The sequence below is a fragment of the Oncorhynchus nerka genome, linkage group LG17, assembly GCF_034236695.1.
Source record: "Oncorhynchus nerka isolate Pitt River linkage group LG17, Oner_Uvic_2.0, whole genome shotgun sequence".
In the NCBI taxonomy this organism is placed as follows: Eukaryota; Metazoa; Chordata; class Actinopteri; order Salmoniformes; family Salmonidae; genus Oncorhynchus; species Oncorhynchus nerka.
This window is the reverse complement of record NC_088412.1, coordinates 52,384,547-52,404,743: the sequence shown is the minus strand read 5'-3', so window position 1 is coordinate 52,404,743 and position 20,197 is coordinate 52,384,547. Positions and strand designations below refer to the sequence as shown.

The following is a 20,197-nucleotide window of genomic DNA, read 5'->3' as shown; positions in this document are numbered from 1 at the left end:
AACAACAAGAACAGACTGACAACTTATGAATATCCATTTATGCAGTGATTGAACAACAACAACATTTCCACACCCCACCTCTAAAGGCATAGAAACACGGAAGGTCACCTGTCAAGTCAGTCAGAAATTGCTGCAGATTTGCTGAATATTGCTTGAGCATATGGCACTTCCCAAAGCATGGTGAAACACACAGAGCTGTGTCATAAGCTAACCGCATGTACTTTGTAAACCTCCTCTGCTTCCTTTTCCTGGTGTCCGACAGGCAGACTTTGCAGTGCCTCTGTGTGTGACTGCCTTCGCCAGCAGTTTGAGGGACTTCGCAGGGAAAAGGCCGTGCAGTGAGGCGTAGGGGATTGTGTGCAGCAGGACGACACCTCTCTCATTAGGTTGGTGCTGTACTTTTGGCAGGTCATTCATTTACCTATGGGGGAGAGGGAGTGGGGAGGATGAGGGATTGGAGAGGATAATGAGGCAGTGGGTAGGTGGGTGAGTTATTGTCACTATAATTGCATAATTGAACTGCATGTGATTTGTATGTGAACTGTATTTCCAATTGCAAAATGTATTTTTCAGTTGTTATCTCACCTGTTAGTTGGCGGTTAACTATGTGGCCATTGAGGGCAGCAGTGTTGATCAGAAGGGAAAAAATCTTCTTATACCACTTGGTAGTTTTCAGAGTGCATTCCACAAAGCTGTTTATCATGTCCGCCTTATCCAATGCCCCCATTTTGAGGTTATATTTTGAGGTTATAGTCAAGCACACAGTCTGGTTTGATCTTTCTCTCTCCCATCAGGTGGTCCACCTTCCCTGTGGCCGACATGGTTGCTGTATGGACAGTGGAGAGGACACAGACCTTTCGGTTTTCATGCCACTTTACTGCCAGCTGTTGACCCTTCTATTTGAACCTTCCCTCTCTGCATCTTCCTGCCTCCGAATGCTGGCATCCCCTTCCTGTTCGACCTGACTGTGACACAAGCCCTGTGCTGTTGGAGAGGAGATGCTGGAAGAGTGTGGGACTGCTGTACCAATTGTCCACATACAAAGTGTGTCCCTTGTCGAGATGAGGAGCCAGCATGGTCATCACCACGGACCCGGACACTCCAAGCCCCTCATAATGTTGGATGTCAGTGGTGGACCCTGTGTAAACTATAATGTAATGGACAAATCCTGTCACGTCGCACGTAACAAAGAACTTGACCCCAAACCTGTGGGTTTTGGAGGGAATATCTTGCCAGCCTACCCTTCCATAACATCAGGGACTCATCAATGCATGCGTCCTTGTATGGCACAAAGACCCAACCAAATGCTGATGTCAGGCTGGTGAGAACATTTCTTATTTTGTGTATAGGGTCATTTACGTTCACAGTAGCATTGTTGATGAAATGCAGGCATCGCAGCAGAACTAGGAAGCTTTCTTGGGAAAAGAGGGTGGCAAATAAGGGAGTTGCAAACATAGGATCTGTGCTCCAGTATTCTCTTAGAGAGTTCTTCTTTACTATTCCCATGAGAAGAACTGTCACTAGGAAGGTATACATTTCACTAATTGTGGTTGTCACCCATTAGCGAGTTTCCCCCTCACTCTTTGCTCTCTCTTCTCCAATAGGTTCAAGGTATAGTGATTGGTCTCCTCTACTATGTCTACCACCAGCTCCTCTGTCAGAAAGCTTGAAACACACTGCCTCAGAGAGAAATGGCAAGTGGCTTTGTACTCCAGACTGGGACTCATCAACGCAAACAGCAGGGCCCGGAGGGGTGAAATGGCTGGCAGCCTTCCAGCTTCCACAGAACTCCTGTACTTCATCCACTGTCGGTCTGCATCCATCACCACCAGCATCTTCAAAGGGACCTGGATCTTCGGCAGTGGACAAGTGGTCCTCAGATTTAGGGTTCTCAATGGCTACAAGGTTGGGGTGCTCACTGTCATTGTCAGAATCTGATTCCTTACTTTCATTCTCAGACTCATTGTCATAATTTATGATCATCTCCAGAATTACTGTATTTGTGAGTTGTGTCCTTTTGAAAGTCATTGCTAATGCTCTAGCTTAGCACACTAGCTAGATACATAAACAACAACACTGAATGGCTCAGGGTGGGTGTCAGAGGTTATGTGATTGACTGCTGGCACGCTCCACTTGTATCAATAAGTCACTATCAGAAAATGTTTTGTTTTGGTCAATATTTACTGTTTTATTCACGTTTAAGTACTGGTGACAAATCATGAATTCCGATTCTTGCATAGATTGTAATGGACACATACGTATGACGTGTTTAAATACTTTTTAAAAGTTTGTACTGATTATGATGAGCTAAGCTAATTCCAGCTATGTGTGGAGCCATGTCTGTTGACACACAATGCATTCTGGGTTTCACATAAATGTCTGTCAGACCAAAGATGTTATAACAACATGAAGTGAGGGAGGGTTCACTCATATTTCGAGTAAACTTCCGGAAGCGAATGATGGGATGTGAATAATGGTAGACGACACAGCCCCTTCAACATGCATTCTGCAAACAGACCAAACTCATCTTGTCTCATCTTATTATCTTTGGTTCAAGTGAAAAAACAAACTTGGCGGCGCGCACTAACTACCCATCGTCGGATTACTTTTGATTTCTAGAAAGTATTTTACTCAATTATTTCAATCAATGTTGAGCTCACCCGTGATGAGACGAATTATACATATAATTGCTATTAGCTAATTCACATTGTGGTTTCTTTCAGCCGAAAGTTATCTAAATATGATCGCTTGTGTTATGTCAATCTTTCCTCAGTTCCCGAGGACTAATGAACCTACATTTTCCAGTTTGGATGATGGTGTTATGCTGTAGCTACTTCTGTGAAGGTCTGAACATTGGATCCAAAAATAAATCTTGTCACATTCAGGACATAACTTTTGTGAGGACTTTTTCTGTGAAAAAAACAGTGTGGCCAGCTCAAATGCTGACTATTGTGTCAATCGAAACTGGACGTTCTATATAAGCGTTCTTGTCACACCGGTTGATCGTAAGCTGCAGGGACCACTGTAGAATGATCACACCCATTTGTCTGTATGTTATGTTTTTTTTTTTTTTTTTACAAATGACAAGCTGAAATGTCTTGAGTAAATAAGTATTCATCTCCTTTGTTATGGCAAGCCTAAATAAGTTCAGGTGTAAAAACGTACAAAACAAGTCACATAATTCTTTGAATGGACTCACTCTGTGTGTAGTAAAAGTGTTTAACCAGATTTTTTAATGATTACCTCATCTCTGTACCACACACATACAATTATTTGTATGACACCTCATTCGAGCTGTGAATTTCAAACACAGATTCAACCACAAATACCAGGGAAGTTTTCCAATGCCTCGCAAGTAAGGGCAACTATTGGTAGATAGGTTTGAGTTTGAGTTTGAGTTAATTTTTTATTTTTACAGGGACAGTGCACATTAATCAACGTTTCAGTAAAAGTGCCGGTTTTAGCCAGCCGGCTAATTTTCAACCGCAGTCCCTGGGCAGGTTATTAAAAACAATTACAATATAGACAATAGCAACATAGAACAAGCAAGACATAGCAACATAGGACAAGCAAGACATAGCATACAGACAGAGCAACATAGGACAAGCAAGACGTAGCATACAGACAGAGCAACATAGAACAAAAAGCAGCAAGACAAAATTCATAAAAGCAACAAAGTGTTTCCACACCTCACAAGCTACAGACAACAGACAACATGGAGAGCGGCAACACATAGCTAGGGACCATGTTCACAAATCTGATTGACCTTTAGCCATGTCTTCAAGCATTTTGTGAAAGTGTGATATGTGGTTTAGTTATGTGTGTCTGATGGCAGTGTATTCCAGACATGGGAAGCTCTCACAGAGAATGCAGATTTACTAAAGGTGCTTTTCCTTAGGGGAACTATACAGTCACCTCTCATGGCAGACCTTGTGGATCTGCTGCCATATGTCTGGGTTTTCTGTTTAACAAAAATATTGAGTGGAGGGGGAGCCAGGCCATTAAGGATCTTGAATACAAGACATGCGTCGGTGTATTGCACAAGATTTTCCCAACTCAAGAGCTCATGCTTTCTAAGGATGTGACAATGATGATGGCTATTGGGCTTCCTATCAAGCACTTTAAGAGCCTGTTTGTAGACAGACTGAATAGGTTTTAATGTTGTACAGTAAGCTTGGGCCCAACTAGTCAAGCAGTATGTTAAGTGGGGGAGTATCATAGATTTGAAGTACAGTTTTTGCTATCTCTGTAGTCAAACAATTTCGTATAAATCGGAAATTAGCTAGGTTGAATTTGGTTATTTGAATTACCTTTTTCACATGCTTTTTAAAAGAGAGGTTGGAATCAAGTATGATGCCAAGGTACTTAAAATCGGATACCACCTGGAGCTTCTCCCCTGACACATAGACATCTGGCTCAGTAGCATCTGTTGCGTGAAGAACATGCAAACAGTTTTTTTCACATTGAGATGCAAACACGAGTCACTGAGCCACTTTGTAACCTGGACCATTACAGTAGTGAGTTCTTGTGCAGCTTGTTGTTTGCTCTTTGCATGCACATATATCACTGTATCATCTGCATACATTTGAACTTCAGACCCAGTACAGACAGAAGGCAGATCATTAATGTACAGGCTGAACAGGAGGGGCCCCAGTATTGACCCTTGGGGCACGCCCACATCATAGCTACGAGTGGGCGACAGCTCATTGCTCACTCTGACACACTGAGTTCTGCCTTCAAGGTATGATTTCATCCATCTCAAGGCATCAGGCGAAAAGTTGAACTTGGACAATTTTGTGATGAGAATCTCATGGTTAACAGTATCAAAAGCCTTCCTTAGGTCCAGAAACACAGCCCCAACAGCACCCCCTTTGTCCATCTTTCCAGAAGAAAGCAGTTGGCCGTTTCTGTGGAGTGTTTCGCTCTGAAGCCAAACTGCATGGAGTGTAATGTGAAGGGGCTGTTGTTGAGGTGGGCAATCAGTTGTTCTGCTACACACTTTTCAACAACCTTTGACACCACAGGTAGTATACTAATGGGCCTGTAGTTACTCACGTTAGCAGGGTCGCCTGATTTAAAGATGGCCGTTATTATGGCCGACTTCCATACCCTTGGAAACACACAGAGACCAATAGATGTGTTGGTGACCTTAGTAATGGGGCCAATGAGTGACTCTTTGTAGTTTTTAAGAAAGTTAGAGTCCATCCCAAACACATCTTTGGCTTTAGAGTTCTTTAGTGAGCTAATCACCTTGTTCATCTTTGACTCAGAAAACTCCCTTATGATGAAGACAGGTTGAGTGTCATTCACTAGCACTGAGCCCAAGAAAACCAGTGGAGGGGGTTCTGTGTCAGTACCCTGACAGAGTCAATAAAGTAGGAATTGAAGGCTATTGCTATTTCGACTGCATCCTGTGTTAGATTGTTATTCACCATGATTTTGAGTCTTTTTGCAGTGTTACTATGGTCTTTCCCTGTTAACTTTTTTAGATTCTCCCATATCAATTTAGAATTTCCCTTTGCTTCACCAATTATGTTAATAAAAAAGTTTGCCTTGGCCTGTCTGATTTCTTTCATCACCTTATTTCTCAACATGGTAAACCTACGTCTGTAGGTGAATATTCATTTGAGCATGGTGAAGTTATTAGTAACACTTTGAATGGTATCAATATCAATACCCTCAGTAACTACAAAGATACAGGTGTAACTCGGTTACTGGAGAGGAAAGAAACGTCAGGGATTTCACCACGAAATCAATGGTGACTTTAAAACAGTTAGAGTTTAATGGCTGTGATAGGAGAAAACTGAGGATGGATCAACAACATCGTAGTTACTCCACAATACTAACCTAATTGATGAAGTGAAAAGAAGGAAGCCTATACAGCATAAAAATATTCCAAAACATGAACCCTGTTCGCAACAAGGCACTAAAGTAATACTGCAAAGAAAACGTAGCAAAGATATTAACTTTTTGTCCTGAAAACGGAGTGTTATGTTTGGAAAAAATCTAATCCAATACATTACTAAGTACCACTTTCCATATTGTCAAGCATAGTGGTGGCTGCGTCATGTTATGGGTATGCTTGTAATCGTTGAGTATTTTTAGGATGAAAAAATAAACTAAATGGAGCTAAGCACAGTTAAAATCCTAGAGGAAAACCTGGTTCAGTCTGCTTTCCACCAGACACTGTGTCATGATCGTTTAGAGAAGGATTGGACCTAGGTGCAGCGTGGTAGGCATACATTTTGAATTCATTTAAATGAACACCAAAAAAAAACAAGAAAGATAAACGACACATAAAGTATTGTAGCGCTAACACAGCAACTAACAAAAAACAAGATCCCACAACTGAAGGTGGGAAAAAGGGCTGCCTAAGTATGATCTCCAATCAGAGACAACGATAAACAGCTGCCTCTGATTGGGAACCATACAAGGCCAACAAAGAAATACAAACATAGATTTGCCCACCCAACTCACACCCTGACCTTGTGGCGAAATCTGCTCGGAGCCTTCACCGTGCACTGCCACTTTAAGAGCGCATGAGCAGTAAGGAAGGAGGCGATAAAGAGAGTTTGTTCAGCTCTTTGGGGAGGAGCTATTGGGTGGCGCGACAGTTTGATTGTGTGTGCTGTGCTACAGAAGTGTTTTGTTTTCAGCGTTTGTAGTTTATAATGTAGTTAACTCAATCATCGGTGTGATCGCTTTAGATCGTGGTTGTTTTTGTTTGGGACCGCGCCCGTTATGGATCGCATGGATTCGTAGCAACATTGTTGCGAAGCTTTAACATACAAACCAACAAACCACCGGACAGTCAGACGGTACACGGCAGGCCTGAAGACCACAGCTAAGATTTATCTTTTTCTCTCTCTTTCTCTTCCCTCTCGTTCCAGTGCTTTACCCTGCAACAGACTCTCTATTTTTCAAATGCACTTCCCCTTGAAGTTCATTAGAGCTGGACTATTATTGCCCTGCCAGAAGTATTTTGATGGACATTTTAGTTAAAAGGGAGGTTGCTTGCAAGTTGTGTATTGTTATGTGAACTGTATTGAGGTGAGGTGTACTAATGACATGTGGCCGAGAAGACTGGACATTTTTAAGGCCTTTGTTGTGTCGATGAACACCCCCCCCCCCCCCCCCCCATTCATACCCTCTGCACTCACCCACTAGAAAATAATACAGATTATTGCAAATCCTATGTTGATGACTGGGTTCGTTCTTGTATGAAGTTGCTGTTGAATTGCTCTGCCATTATTAGTATTATTGTATGAGGTATTCTTGTTTGGGTTACCCCTGTGCTGTGATGTGGGTTTTATATGGTGTGTATTCTCTTTTCTCTCCACTGGCTATCTGGTAAACAGGCTACACTCTAGGCAGTCTCTTCTGCTGATGTGTGTGGGTCTGGTAGTGGTACTCTCTCGATTCTACTCTTTTCCTTTCGGCAGGGTTAATACCTGCCTGGCGCCCGAACAAAATCTTTCTATACCCCTCTCTAATAAATACCGCTACAGAATTTGCGCCCGAACAGGGACTTGAAGAGAAACACCCATGACACCATCCACACAAGGTTGAATCATGTCTTTTGTTGGAACCCCATACTGTGTCAATGTGGACACACCTGATGGTAATCATGTTCGGGATTCTTTCATTGTGGAAGGACTCGATGAACTAATGGAGTTGGATCGCACTGCCCCTAATCCCCAGGCTTCTGGCTCACCTATAACATCTCCACCATTACCCTCCCCTCAAACCCTTCCGGTTACCCTGTCCAGAGAGACTGGGAGAGGTGTCTCTGTGATCACTGGACAACTGGAACATCAATGGACACACACCAATCATAGTTTGACAATGCAGGAGAATGCCATTCGCAAACTCAGTGAATGTATGGAGGCTCATCAGACAGATGTGCAGAGGAGGTTGGATTACCTTCCCTGTCAAATGGAGGAAAACCAACAACAGATTGTTCAGAGACAGAAATATTTACAAGATTCTCTGAAGCAGGATATTCAAGGAAAACTGCACCGGTTCAAAACACAAATGGAAACTAACCATCATCAAGTCATAATCTTTCTTGAGGAGGAACAAAAACAGAGAGCAGAGGAGTCAGCCTCTGTTGTGAAGGGAGTGTGTTCTTATCTGAAGGAAGTTATGGAGGACATGAAGAACTCTCTCACAGGGGAACTACGATTTTTGATTGAACAGACTCAAAAGGACACCGTTAATGAGATGGAAAAAGCACAGAAGGCCACAGACCTTCAACTGGAAGGGCTGCACCAGGAGATAATGCAGTGCTTTTCCCTTCTGGACAAATCTTCTGCACCTCCCTCAGGTTTTACCTCTGCCACTGGCTTGGCCAGTAATGGAATAGGAACAGGTAGCACTACAAAAAACCCTTTGAAGATACTGTTAAACAACAGAACTCCCGCTGCCACTGTCATGTCTCCTCTAGAGCGCTCCCTCCCTATCAAACTACTTTTCCCCACTTTTGGCAGCCCAGAAGATGATGTTGATCCACTGTTTTTTTTATCTAAGTGTAATGATTTTCTTTCTATCCGGCCCCTTACTGACTTGGAGGTTCTTGCCACCCTCCGCAGTGTTCTCCATGGTACAGCAAGAGACTGGTGGGAGATAGCCCGTGAACATGTGTCAACCTGGGAGGAGTTTCAAAAAATATTCCTCTTAGCCTTCCTCTCAGAGGACTATGGGGATGAACTGGCGGAACGTGTTCGTAACAGAGTCCAGGGGGAAGCAGAGCCAATACGGGACTTTGCCTTCTCCTATCGAGTTCTATGTAGGAGATGGAAGGCTGATATTACTGAGCAGGAGATGGTCAAACTCCTTCTTAAGAACATGGTTCCCCGCCTTGCTAGTCAACTTCGAGAACGTGTGCAAAATGTGGATGATCTGGTGCGTCTTGGGACTCAGTTTGAAAAGGACTGGAAGCACCACCTCCAAACTAAAAACACCGTTCCCTCATCCCAGTATACCCATAACTCTCCTGGGGCTAAACCGTCTCAGATATTTGTACCCAAGATCCAGGACAAAAGTCCAGTTATGTGTTGGAGGTGTAAAGTCCAACATCCTCCAGATTCTTGCCCACTCTATGTCCAGCATCAGGATTCAGGAAAAGGTCAGAAAGGACCGAAGACTGAAAGTCTACACAGGCGTGGTGGCTTGCATACAATTGGGTCAGCCTTAATGCCCACCATGAAGCCTTTAGACAGCACAGCTAGCGGTCTTATTCCTATTCCGCAACAACTATTGGTTCCTCTGACTGTTAGGAACTGGAGAGGGAAGGTCATAATCGACACAGGGGCATCTTACACCCTGATGCAAGAGGCCCTGTGGCAGAACATGGCATTACCTCATGAGGAGCTACGAACATGGGAGGAGGGACCATTGTACTTGGCAAATGGAGAACCTACCACCCCCTTGGGCTGGATTAGTATAATAATAAAACTGCATGGTGAGACTATTAACCTTCCTGTGGCAATACTTGCAGATTCAAGCCTTGCATTTGCTGTAGTCCTTGGCCTAGACTTCCTGTTCTTCAGTGGACTGACCATCTCTATGTCCGAACCCTCCTATCGGCTACACTCTGACTATTCCCAGCCTCATCCATTTCAACCTGGTAATGCACTGATTTCAGGTTGGAGCCTGCTACATTATGCAAGGTCCGGACAAGGTCAAGTCAGAGACAGAGAAAATATAAAGAGACAAAGACAAAAACATGTTCCACTAGTGAAGTCTGAGAACCCAACTATCACCCTGATTACCGCCGTACCCCCTTCTATCCGAGAGCAAAAGCAAACCGGATGCTGATTTCTACATCAAGCAAGCGGTGGAACAGGCATGTCTATCGGATGATGAAAGGTGGCAGCTCTCCCAGATGTTGGACGTGAACAGTGAGGTCTGTACTCTTACACTCGGCCGTACAACCGTCTTCAAACACAAAATCTATACCCGGCATGAGGTCCCCATTAAGCAGCGTCCCTACAGGCTGTCCCCCGCCAAACTGGAAATTCTCAATGAACAGCTCAAAAGCATGTTGGAGAATGGAATTGTGGAACCTTCTTTTTCCGGATGGGCTTCTCCGGTTGTCCTGATTCCTAAGAAAGATGGTGGATATCGATTCTGTGTGGACTACAGGAAGCCGAATGCCATAACAGAAAGTGATGCCTACCCTCTACCAAACATAAATGACATACTGGAATCTCTGGCAGGAGCATCCATCTTTAGTAATCTGGATCTGAACAGTGGCTATTGGCAGGTGTCAATGGATCCCGCTAGTCAGGACAAGACTGCCTTTGTCACCCCTGCTGGTTTGTACTCCTTCAAAGTCATGCCTTTTGGTTTGAAGAATGCTCCAGCAACCTTCCAACGGTTGATGGAGACTGTCCTGGGAGAACTGAGGGGTAGAAATTGTCTCGTGTATCTGGATGACATCATAATCTACTCCTCCTCTGTTGCGGATCATCTGCAAGACATTCAGTCCGTCTTCGACAGACTAAAGGCTGCAGGTTTGACCTTGAACTTGAAGAAGTGTCGTTTCTGTCTGCCAGAACTCAAGTTCCTTGGTCATGTGGTTAATGCTGAAGGTATCCATGCAGATCCAGCCAAAGTTGCAGCTGTGCAGGAATTCCCAATTCCCACATCCCTCAAGGCTGTTCAGCGGTTTCTGGGTATGGCTGGATGGTACCACAGGTTTGTGCCTGATTTTTCAAAGGTAGCTGAACCCCTCAACCACCTTAAGAAGAAAGGTGTGAAATTCCAATGGACCCCTGCATGCCAAAGTGCATTTGAAGCACTCAAAAACAGTCTAATTACTCCTCCAGTGCTTGGACATCCTAACCTGAATGCTCATTTCATTGTGTACACGGATGCAAGTCAAACAGGACTTGGAGCAGTCTTGGCTCAACAAACAGGACTTGGAACAGAAGAAGTTCTTGCCTATGCAAGTCGCACCCTTAATTCAGCCGAGAGGAATTATTCAACGACTGAAAGGGAGTGCCTCGCTGTGGTGTGGGCTTTGGAGAAATGGAGCTACTACTTGGAGGCAAAGATCTTCACCGTTGTCACAGACCATGCTGCTCTGCAGTGGGTTCTGGCATCAGGCAAGACCAACAGCCGTCTTATTCGCTGGTCTATCAGACTGCAGAAGTTTGACTTCATCATTGAGTATCGCAAAGGAAAACTGAACGTTGTACCAGATGCCCTTTCTCGGATTACAGAGACTGCCAATGTTTGTCCTCCCTTGTGCAGTACGTATACTACCGCTAAATGTCTGGATGATTCCTTTCCTCTGGATGATGAGAGTGTATGGAGAGCACAGCAGATGGATGCTGCCATCATGGCGATCCACAAGAGTCTGTCTGAAGAAGACTCCAAGAGTCGCTTCAATGATAAGTATAGCATAATTCAGGATAAAGTGTATCGAAAAACTCCAAGAGGAGATGGAATACACAGCACCCATTATCGCGTCTTCATTCCCTCTACATTGTGTGACCAGATAATCCAAGCTTATCATGCCAATCCCATGAGTGGCCATCTTGGCGTTTTTAAAACTTATCGAAGACTACAAGAGGTGGTTTACTGGCCCGGCATGTGGGTTGATACCCGGAAGTTTGTACGGCAGTGTGAAGTCTGCCAGAAATACAAACCAGACATTGGCCGACCTGCCGGGAAAATGCAGCAGACCGTGGTGAACCATCCAAATGAAATGTTGGGAATTGACCTCATGGGACCTTTTCCTCCCAGCCGGGGACACGGAATGAATTTTTATTGGTGGTAGTGGACTACTACACACACTGGGTGGAGTTGTTTCCCCTCCGCAAAGCTACTGCATCAGCCATTGCTCTAATTCTGCGAAGGGAGGTTTTACCAGATTTGGAATTCCAGACCAAATCCTCTCTGACCGAGGTCCACAGTTCATATCAGGAATCTACAAAGAGCTCTGTACCTACTGGGGTGTAATTGCCAAGTTGACCACAGCCTATCATCCTCAGACCAACCTGACCGAGAGGGTAAACCGAACCCTGAAGGGGATGATTGCTTCATTCGTGGGGGATCAGCACACAAGGTGGGATCAGCATCTCCCTGAATTTCGCTTTGCACTGAACTCTGCCGTGCAGGAGACTTCTGGGGTCACTCCCGCCGAACTCCACCTGGGAAGACCACTAAAAGGTCCGATGGACAGGGTCTTGCAAAGTTCAAATGTTTCACCTGACTGCCCAGCGTTTGATGCCGTACAACACCACCACACCTTGCTAGCCAGAGTGGAGGCCAGCAAAACCAAAGCCAAACAACGACAGCTGAGAAACTATGACAAACATAGACGAGACGTGTGTTTTCCACCCCAGTCTCGTGTCTGGATACGTTCCCATCATCTGTCAAAGGCATCTAAGAAGTTCACTGCCAAGCTAGCTTCGAGATGGAAAGGTCCATACCGTGTAGTGCAGCAGTTGGGACCAGTGAACTACTTGGTCTGTTTGGAGGACACTGGGGAAGATGTCAGGACAGTGCATGTTGTTGACCTAAAGCCCTGCTACCCTACGGCAGAAGAGCTGGATCGCAGGCAAAAGCAACACCTGCAGGACCTCTTCGTGGAGGACTCTGATGAGGAGGACTTCCCTGGTTTTGTGTAGCAGGAACATGAACCTGTCAAAGCCTGCATCCTCTCTGTTTCTACAGGCATTGTTTTTTCATGGGGGGAGGAGTGTGGCGAAATCTGCTCGGAGCCTTCACCGTGCACTGCCACTTTAAGAGCGCATGAGCAGTAAGGAAGGAGGCGATAAAGAGAGTTTGTTCAGCTCTTTGGGGAGGAGCTATTGGGTGGCGCGACAGTTTGATTGTGTGTGCTGTGCTACAGAAGTGTTTTGTTTTCAGCGTTTGTAGTTTATAATGTAGTTAACTCAATCATCGGTGTGATCGCTTTAGATCGTGGTTGTTTTTGTTTGGGACCGCGCCCGTTATGGATCGCATGGATTCGTAGCAACATTGTTGCGAAGCTTTAACATACAAACCAACAAACCACCGGACAGTCAGACGGTACACGGCAGGCCTGAAGACCACAGCTAAGATTTCTCTTTTTCTCTCTCTTTCTCTTCCCTCTCGTTCCAGTGCTTTACCCTGCAACAGACTCTCTATTTTTCAAATGCACTTCCCCTTGAAGTTCATTAGAGCTGGACTATTATTGCCCTGCCAGAAGTATTTTGATGGACATTTTAGTTAAAAGGAGGTTGCTTGCAAGTTGTGTATTGTTATGTGAACTGTATTGAGGTGAGGTGTACTAATGACATGTGGCCGAGAAGACTGGACATTTTTAAGGCCTTTGTTGTGTCGATGAACACCCCCCCATTCATACCCTCTGCACTCACCCACTAGAAAATAATACAGATTATTGCAAATCCTATGTTGATGACTGGGTTCGTTCTTGAATGAAGTTGCTGTTGAATTGCTCTGCCATTATTAGTATTATTGTATGAGGTATTCTTGTTTGGGTTACCCCTGTGCTGTGATGTGGGTTTTATATGGTGTGTATTCTCTTTTCTCTCCACTGGCTATCTGGTAAACAGGCTACACTCTAGGCAGTCTCTTCTGCTGATGTGTGTGGGTCTGGTAGTGGTACTCTCTCGATTCTACTCTTTTCCTTTCGGCAGGGTTAATACCTGCCTGGCGCCCGAACAAAATCTTTCTATACCCCTCTCTAATAAATACCGCTACAACCTAACCAAATAGAGAATAAAAAAGGCTCTCTAAGGTCAGGGCGTGACACACTGGGAGATTAATTCACCTTTCAGCAGGATAATAACCTAGAACACAAGGCCAAATCTACACTTGTGTTGCTTACCAAAAAGACAATTAATGTTCCTGAGTGGCCAAGTTAAAGTTGAACTTAAATCTGCTTGAAAATGTATCGCAAGACTTGAAATTAGCTGTCTAGCAATGATCAACAAACAATCTGACAGAGCTTGAAGAATTTTTTTAAGAATCATGGGCAAATATTGTACCAATCAGGTGTGCAAAGCTCTTAGTGACTTATGCAGAAAGACTCACAGCTGTATTGACTCAGTGATGTAAATACTTATGTACATTAGATATTCATGTGTTTCATTTTCGATAAATGTGACCCATTTCAGGAAACTAGGCGTATGTCACAAGTCACTACTTTACAGGAGAGCCGTTTGAAGGTAATTAAAATGATTTTTTTTGCAGAAATCCCTTCTTGAACATGTGAACTTTCATGTGCCATAATAACAAACGTATATGCCATCTGTCAATACGAAGAAGATTGTTAAATTATGAGCCAAGTTGGTTAGCCAAAGAAAAAGTCAGCAACCTTCCCGCTAGCCATGACTGGCTGAGATAATGAGTGGTCTGGAAATGCCAAAAGATGAGTTTGGATTGGTCTGCCATATAGCACACTCTCCACTTTCTGGAGGACTGAGTTTTGAAATCAGTGTAATCAGAGTATGAAAGCTATGGAAAGCTGTGGAGAAAACATGAAAGCTATGAAAGCTATGGAGAAAACACCTGTCTCCGATTACATCTTCAAACTAAGGGCAACCATGGCATCCAACAGGAGAAGCGTCCAACCATGAATGATGTATACGATATGATATAGCTAGCTACATTTTCAGATATTACACATTTCTCATTTTGACAGAAAAAGCCATTTGCTTGGCTAGCTATAGCCTAATGTTAGCTTGCTAACATTAAACCTGATTGGTTAGTAACCTGCAGGGTAGTAATGTCATGAGTTGTGGTTATGGTTCATCGTTTACCTAGCTAGCTAGCTACTTGTCTGAACAAAAGACTCCACTATTCAAGTAACCATTTCTGGTGTTGGTGTTTACACGAAGTATACCAAACTTTAGGAACATCTTCCTAATATTGAGTTGCACCCCCCTTTTTTTGCCATCAGAACAGCTTCAACTCACCGGGGCTCTACAAGGTGTCGAAAGCGTTCCACAGGGATGCTGGCCCATGTTGACTCAATTGCTTCCCATAGTTGTGTCAAGTTGGCTCAATGTCCTTTGGGTGGTGGATCATTCTTGATACACACTGGTAACTGTTGAGCGTGAAAACCCCAGCAGCATTGCAGTTCTTGACACACTCAAACCGCTTCGCCTGGCACCTACTACAATTCAAAGGCACTTAAAACTTTTGTCTTGCCCATTCACCCTAAAACTGTTAAGCATGAAAAACCCAGCAGCGTTGCAGTTCTTGACATAAACTGGTGCGTCTGGCACCTACTACCATACTCTGTTCAAGGGCACCTGTGTCTTACCCATTCACCCTCTTAATGGCAGACATACACAATCCATGTCTCAATTGTCTCATGGCTTAAAAATCTTTTCTTTAACCTGTCTCCTTCCCTTCATCAACACTGATTGAAGTGGATTTAACAAGTGACATCAATAAGAGATCATAGCTTTCACCTGGACTCACCTGGTCAGTCTATGTCATGGAAAGAGCATGTTTTGTACACTCAGTACAAACTGGATTTTTGTTTTAGATTCCGTCTCTCACAGTTGAAGTACGTGTTCAGTACTTCAAATACTTGTTCTCCCCACTGTATGTTCTCACCCATAATGACAATACCACACAATACCCCATAAAGACAAAGTAAAAATGTTAGCAAATTTATTGAAAATGAAATACTGTACATAAATATCTAATTTACAAAAGTTTTCACACCCCTGAGTCAATACATGTTAGAATCACAGTTGGCAGCGATTACAGCCTTGAGTCTTTCTGGGTAAGTTTCTAAGAGCTTTGCACACCTGGATTGTACAATATTTGCATATGACTCTTTAAAAAGTTATTCAAGCTCTGTCAAGTTGGTTGTTGATCATTGCTAGACAGCTATTTTCAAGTCTTTCAATAGATTTTCAAGGTGATTTAAGTTAAAACTGGAACGAGGCCACTCAATGTCGTCTTGGTAAACAAATCCAGTATATATTTTGCCTGATGTTTAACCTGATGGTTCCTGTTGCGTACGATCAAACCTGTGTGACTAGAGCACTTATTTAGAATCCTCATTTAGAACGGCCAGTTTCAAATGACGCAACAATCAGCTTTTGAACTGGTCACTCTGTTTTTTCAGAAACATTTTGCACAAACACAGTCCTTACAAAGTTATGTTCAGATTGTGAGCAGTTTATTTTTGGATGAAATGTTCAGACATTCACAGAAGTATCTAGAACATAACACAATCATCCAAACCGTAAAAAATGTATGCTGCATTTGTCCTAGTGCTAAATGAGGACAGATTGACGTAACACAGGCGGTCAAATTTAGATAACTCTCAGCTGACATAAACTACAATATGAATTAGCTAAAAGCAATTTATATTTATAATTAATCACATCACGGGTGAGCTCACTATTGATTAACATAATTGAGTAAAACACTTTCTAGAAATCTAAAGTAATTCGACGATGGGTAGTTTCTGCACGCCACCATGCTTTTTTTTCCTCATAAAAACCAAAGATAATAAGACCAGACAAGATGAGTTTGGCCTGTTTATAGTATGCATGTTGAAGGGGGTGTGTCATCCAACATCGTTCACATCCCACCATTCACTTCCCGGAAGTTCTCAAAAAATGAGTGAACCCTTACTCACCTCATTTTGTTATAACATCTTTGGTCCGGCAGACAATTACGTGAAACCCAGAATGCATTGTATGTCAACAAACATGGCTCCACACATAGCTGGAATTAGCTTAGCTCATCAAAATCAGTACAACCTTCAAAAAAGTATTTGATATTAACACAGCCTGGATTTGAACCATAAGCACAATTGAATATAAAACCATAAAGGTTATGAAATGAGGAATGTTACCTTGCGTGTCCACGGTTATAAGGAATATAGACAAATATATTATGCTCCATACACACAGTGAGCTACAGTAGAAACAGTATAACATGACATACAGAAAACATTATATTTGTAATATGGCACTTACTTTGATAGAAACGCAGTCGGGATTTGAACATGTGTGTCTGTAGTGACGCCTCTAGCACTGAGACGCTGTGCCTTAGACAGCTGCGCCACTTGGGAGTCATAAGCCCTTGGTAGCTTCAAAATACAACACATGCTAATACTTCTCTGACGCAATTAGAATTGTTTTCCAGAGCTAATAGAAGAATGTAGCTAGCTACCTAAGCATTGAGTATAACACCATAAAGGTTATTAAATGAGTAACGTCACCTTGCGTGTCCACGGTTATAAGGAATATACACAAACATATTATGCTTCAGTAGAAACAACATAATACGGCTACTTCTATATAAATGATTCAGACGAGACACACCTCAATTCAAACTGTTCTTAGAACTTGTTAGAAAATCATTTGAAATTCACAAGTTGAAAACAGCCTATAAATAAAAACAGGCTGCGTGCCTGAATCCTGGCTCAGGAAGGCCACCAAAAATTCTGAGATTTCCATACCCAACTATAACATCTTCCGTCAAGATAGAACTGCCAAAGGGGGAGGAGTTGCAGTCTACTGCAGAGATAGCCTGCAAAGTAATGTCATACTTTCCAGGTCCATACCCAAACAGTTCGAACTACTAATCTTGAAAATTACTCTCTCCAGAAATAAGTCTCTCACTGTTGCCGCCTGCTACCGACCCCCCTCAGCACCCAGCTGTGCCCTGGACACCATTTGTGAATTGATTGCCCCCCATCTAGCTTCAGAGTTTGTTCTGTTAGGTGACCTAAACTGGGATATGCTTAACACCCCGGCAGTCCTACAATCTAAGCTAGATGCCCTCAATCTCACACAAATCATCAAGGAACCCACCAGGTACAACCCTAAATCTGTAAACAAGGGCACCCTCATAGACGTCATCCTGACCAACTGGCCCTCCAAATACACCTCCGCTGTCTTCAACCAGGATCTCAGCGATCACTGCCTCATTGCCTGTATCCGCTACGGAGCCGCAGTCAAACGACCACCCCTCATCACTGTCAAACGCACCCTAAAACACTTCTGTGAGCAGGCCTTTCTAATCGACCTGGCCCGGGTATCCTGGAAGGACATTGACCTCATCCCGTCAGTTGAGGATGCCTGGTCATTCTTTAAAAGTAACTTCCTCACCATTTTAGATAAGCATGCTCCGTTCAAAAAATGCAGAACCAAGAACAGATATAGCCCTTGGTTCACTCCAGACCTGACTTCCCTCGACCAGCACAAAAACATCCTGTGGCGGACTGCAATAGCATCGAACAGTCCCCGCGATATGCAACTGTTCAGGGAAGTCAGGAACCAATACACGCAGTCAGTCAGGAAAGCTAAGGCCAGCTTCTTCAGGCAGAAGTTTGCATCCTGTAGCTCCAACTCCAAAAAGTTCTGGGACACTGTGAAGTCCATGGAGAACAAGAGCACCTCCTCCCAGCTGCCCACTGCACTGAGGCTAGGTAACACGGTCACCACCGATAAATCCATGATTATCGAAAACTTCAACAAGCATTTCTCAACGGCTGGCCATGACTTCCGCCTGGCTACTCCAACCTCGGCCAACAGCTCCGCCCCCCCGCAGCTACTCGCCCAAGTCTCTCCAGGTTCTCCTTTACCCAAATCCAGATAGCAGATGTTCTGAAAGAGCTGCAAAACCTGGACCCGTACAAATCAGCTGGGCTTGACAATCTGGACCCTCTATTTCTGAAACTATCCGCCGCCATTGTCGCAACCCCTATTACCAGCCTGTTCAACCTCTCTTTCATATCGTCTGAGATCCCCAAGGACTGGAAAGCTGCCGCAGTCATTCCCCTCTTCAAAGGGGGAGACACCCTGGACCCAAACTGTTACAGACCTATATCCATCCTGCCCTGCCTATCTAAGGTCTTCGAAAGCCAAGTCAACAAACAGGTCACTGACCATCTCGAATCCCACCGTACCTTCTCCGCTGTGCAATCTGGTTTCCGAGCCGGTCACGGGTGCACCTCAGCCACGCTCAAGGTACTAAACGATATCATAACCGCCATCGATAAAAGACAGTACTGTGCAGCCGTCTTCATCGACCTTGCCAAGGCTTTCGACTCGGTCAATCACCATATTCTTATCAGCAGACTCAGCAGCCTCGGTTTTTCGGATGACTGCCTTGCCAGGTTCACCAATTACTTTGCAGACAGAGTTCAGTGTGTCAAATCGGAGGGTATGCTGTCCGGTCCTCTGGAAGTCTCTATGGGGGTGCCACAGGGTTCAATCCTCGGGCCGACTCTTTTTTCTGTATATATCAATGATGTTGCTCTTGCTGCGGGCGATTCCCTGATCCACCTCTACGCAGACGACACCATTCTATATACTTCCGGCCCATCCTTGGACACTGTGCTATCTAACCTCCAAACGAGCTTCAATGCCATACAACACTCCTTCCGTGGCCTCCAACTGCTCTTAAACGCTAGTAAAACCAAATGCATGCTTTTCAACCGTTCGCTGCCTGCACCCGCACGCCTGACCAGCATCACCACCCTGGATGGTTCCAACCTTGAATATGTGGACATCTATAAGTACCTAGGTGTCTGGCTAGACTGTAAACTCTCCTTCCAGACTCATATCAAACATCTCCAATCGAAAATCAAATCAAGAGTCGGCTTTCTATTCCGCAACAAAGCCTCCTTCACTCACGCCGCCAAACTTACCCTAGTAAAACTGACTATCCTACCGATCCTCGACTTCGGCGATGTCATCTACAAAATTGCTTCCAACACTCTACTCAGCAAACTGGATGCAGTTTATCACAGTGCCATCCGTTTTGTCACTAAAGCACCTTATACCACCCACCACTGCGACTTGTACGCTCTAGTCGGCTGGCCCTCGCTACATATTCGTCCCCAGACCCACTGGCTCCAGGTCATCTACAAGTCCATGCTAGGTAAAACTCCGCCTTATCTCAGTTCACTGGTCACGATGGCAACACCCATCCGTAGCACGCGCTCCAGCAGGTGTATCTCACTGATCATCCCTAAAGCCAACACCTCATTTGGCCGCCTTTCGTTCCAATTCTCTGCTGCCTGTGACTGGAACGAATTGCAAAAGTCGCTGAAGTTGGAGACTTTCATCTCCCTCACCAACTTCAAACATCTGCTATCTGAGCAGCTAACCGATCGCTGCAGCTGTACATAGTCTATTGGCAAATAGCCCACCCATTTTTACCTACCTCATCCCCATACTGTTTTTATTTATTTACT

The 20,197-nt window shown here is 44.1% G+C and overlaps 1 long non-coding RNA gene across 1 annotated transcript; it reads left to right on the top strand.

Annotated features, from left to right (window-relative positions):
* The first annotated feature begins 259 nt into the window (after positions 1-259).
* LOC135561334 (uncharacterized) lies at positions 260-2,892 on the top strand. Its single transcript, XR_010459382.1, has 3 exons — positions 260-386; positions 795-1,321; positions 1,605-2,892. It is a non-coding gene; the product is annotated as an uncharacterized LOC135561334 (long non-coding RNA).
* The last annotated feature ends 17,305 nt before the right edge of the window (positions 2,893-20,197 follow it).